This window comes from Antechinus flavipes, chromosome 3 (genome assembly GCF_016432865.1).
Source record: "Antechinus flavipes isolate AdamAnt ecotype Samford, QLD, Australia chromosome 3, AdamAnt_v2, whole genome shotgun sequence".
NCBI lineage: Eukaryota > Metazoa > Chordata > Mammalia > Dasyuromorphia > Dasyuridae > Antechinus > Antechinus flavipes.
In genome coordinates, this window is record NC_067400.1 from 498,980,191 (window position 1) to 498,983,716 (window position 3,526).

The following is a 3,526-nucleotide window of genomic DNA, read 5'->3' on the forward strand; positions in this document are numbered from 1 at the left end:
CAATTATATCATCTGAGAATTGTCTGTTCATATCCTTTGACCATTTACCAATTGGAGAATGGCTTGACTTCTTATAAATTAGAGTCAATTCTTTATATATTTTGGAAATGAGGCCTTTATCAAAAGCTTTAACTGTAAAAATATTTTCCCAGTTTACTGCTTCCCTTCTAATCTTGTTTGCATTAGTTTTCTTTCTACAAAGGCCTTTTAACTTTATATAATCCAAATTTTCTATGTTGTGATCAATAATGATCTCTACTTCTTCTTTGGTCACATCCTCCTCCACAAGTCTGAGAGGTAAACTATCCTATATTCTTCTAATTTATTTATAATCTTGTTCTTTATGCCTAAATCATGAACCGATTTTGACCTTATCTTGGTGTGTAGCAATAAGTGTGGATCCATGCCTAGTTTCTGCCCTACTAATTTCCAGTTTTCCCAGGAGTTTTTGTCAAATAGTGAATTCTTATCCAAAAAGTTGGGATTTGGGGGCTTGTCAAACATTAAATTGCTATAATTATTGACTATTTTGTCCTGTGAACCTAACCTCTTCTATTTCTTAGCCAATACCAAATGATTTTGGTGACTGCTGCTTTATAATATAGTTTTATATCATGTATAGCTAGGCTGCCTTCAAATGATTTTTTTTTCATTAGTTCCCTTGAAATGCTTGACCTTTTGTTCTTCCATATGAATTTTGTTGTTATTTTTTCCAGGTCATTAAAATAGTTTCTTGGGAATCTTGATTGGTATACCACTAAATAAATAGATTAGTTTAGGTAGTATTTTCATCTTCATTATATTTGTTCAGCCTATCCAAGAGTACTTATATTTTTATAATTGCTTAAATCTGACTTTATTTGTGTGGAAAATGTTTTGTAGTTTTGCTCATATAGTTCCTGACTTTCCTTTGGCAGATAAATTCCCAATTATTTTATGCTATCAACAGTTATTTTAAATGGAATTTCTCTTTGTATTTCTTGCTATTGAATTTTGTTGGTGATGTATAAAAATGCTGAGGATTTATGGGGATTTATTTGTATCTTGCAACTTTGCTAAAGTTCTGGATTACTTCTAATAGCTTTTTAGTAGAATCTCTGGGATTCTCTAAGTATACCATCATATCATCTGCAAAGAGTGATAATTTGGCTTCCTCATTAACTACTCCAATTCCTTTAATTTCTTTCTCAACTCTTATTGCTGAAGCTAGCATTTCTAATACAATATTGAATAATACTGGTGAAAAAGGGCCACCTTGTTTCCCTCCTGAGATTATTGGGAATGGTTCCAGTTTATCCCCATTACATATGATGCTTACTGATGGTTTTCAATAGATGCTCCTGACTATTTTAAGGAAACGTCCATTTATTGCTATACTCTCAAGGGTTTTTAATAGGAATGGATATTGTATTTTATCAAATGCTTTTTCTGCATCTATTGAGATGATTATATGTTTTTTTCTTAATTTGGTTGTTGATATTGTCAATTATGTTAATAGTTTTCTTAATTTTGAACTAGCCCCGCATTCCTGGTATAAATACTACTTGGTCGTGTTGTATTATCCTGGGAATGATTTTCTGTAATCTTTTTGCTAATATTTTATTTAAGATTTAAGATTTATTTAAGATTAAGATTAAGATTTAAGATTTATTTAAGATATTTTAAGATTTTCCATCCATATTCATTAGGGAGATTGGTCTATAATTTTCTTTCTCTATTTTCAACCTATCTGCTTTAGGTATCAGTACCATGTCTGTATCATAAAAGGAATTTGGTAGGACTCCTTCAATCTCTAATTTTTTCAAAGAGTTTATATAACATTGGAGTTAATTGTTCTTTAAATGTTTGATGGAATTCACATGTAAATTCATCTGGTCCTAAGGATTTTTTTCTTAGGGAGTTGATTAATACCTTGTTCTATATCTTTTTCTAAAATGGGACTGTTTAACCTACTTCTTCCTCTGTTAATCCGGATAAGCTATATTTTTGAAGGTATTCTTCCATCTCATTTAAATTATCAAATTTTTTTGGCATGAAGTTGGCCAAAGTAACTCTTAATTATTGCTCTAATTTCCTCTTCATTAGTGGCAACTTCTCCTTTTTCATTTTAAGACTAAGAATTTGATTTTTCTCTTTCCTTTTTCTAATCGGTTTATCTATTTTGTTGAGTTTTTTTTTTTTTAACTTTCAATTTTATTGATCTCTCCATTTATATTCAGAATTTCAAGTTTAGTGTATGATTGGGGATTTTTAATTTGATCCTTTTCTAGTTTTTTTAGTTGCAAGCCCAATTCATTGACCTCTTTCTCTATTTTATGCAAGTAGGTTTTTAGAGATATAAAATTTCTTCTTATTACCACTTTGGCTGCTTCCCACACATTTTGGTATGACTTCTCATTATTGTCATTTTCTTGGGTGAAATTATTAATTGTGTCTGTGATTTGCTATTTTAACCAATCATAATTTAGGATGAGATTATTTAGTTTCCAATTTTTTTTGGTGTGTTTTCTCCTGGCTTTTTGTTAAATGTAATTTTCATTGCATCATGATCTGAAAAGCATGCATTTACTATCTCTGCCTTTCTGCATTTGAATTTGAGGTTTTAATGTTCTAATATATGCTCAATTTTTGTATAGGTTCCATGAACTGCTGAGAAGAAAGTGTACTCCTTTCTGTCTCCATTTAGTTTTCTCCAAAGATCTATCATACCTAACTTTCCTAGTATTCTGTTTACCTCTTTATCTTCTTTCTTATTTATTTTGTAGTTTGATTTATTTAATTCTGAGAGTGCAAGGTTGAGATTTCCGACTGTTATAGTTTTGCTATCTATTTCTTCTTGTAGCTTTCTTAATTTCTCCTTTAAGAATTTAGATGCTACACCACTTGGTGCATATATGTTTAATATTGATATTGCTTCATTATCTATGCTACTGTTTAGCAAGGTATAGTGCCCTTCCTTACCTCTTTTAATTAGATGATTTTTGTTTTGCTTGATCTGAGATTAGGGTGACTACCCCTGCTTTTTTTTACTTCATCTTAAGCATAGTAGATTCTACTCCAGCCTTTTATCTTTACTCTGTATGTATCACCATGCTTCAAGTATGTTTCCTGTAAACAACATATTGTAGGATTCTGGGTTTTAATCCAGTCTGCTTCCCACCTCCACTTTATGGAGGAGTTTACTCCATTCATATTTATGGTTAAAATTATTAATTTTGTTTTTCCTGTCATCTTGTTAATCCCAGTTTTTCTCCTCTATTTCCCTTAAACCCCTTCCACATTATTAACTGTGAAGCACCACTTGCCTCACACAGCCCTCCCTCTTTAGGATCCTTCCCCCAACTTAGAGTTCCTTCTCTTTTCTTACCCCTTTTCCTCCCTTTTGTATTCCCTTCCACTTAACTTACTCCTTCCCTTTTCCTTTTTCCTTTCCAATTTTCAATGAGGTGGCAAAGTTTCTCTGTAAATTGAATATGTCTAATATTTTTCTCTTTAAGCCAATGCTGATAAGAGTACATTACACAAC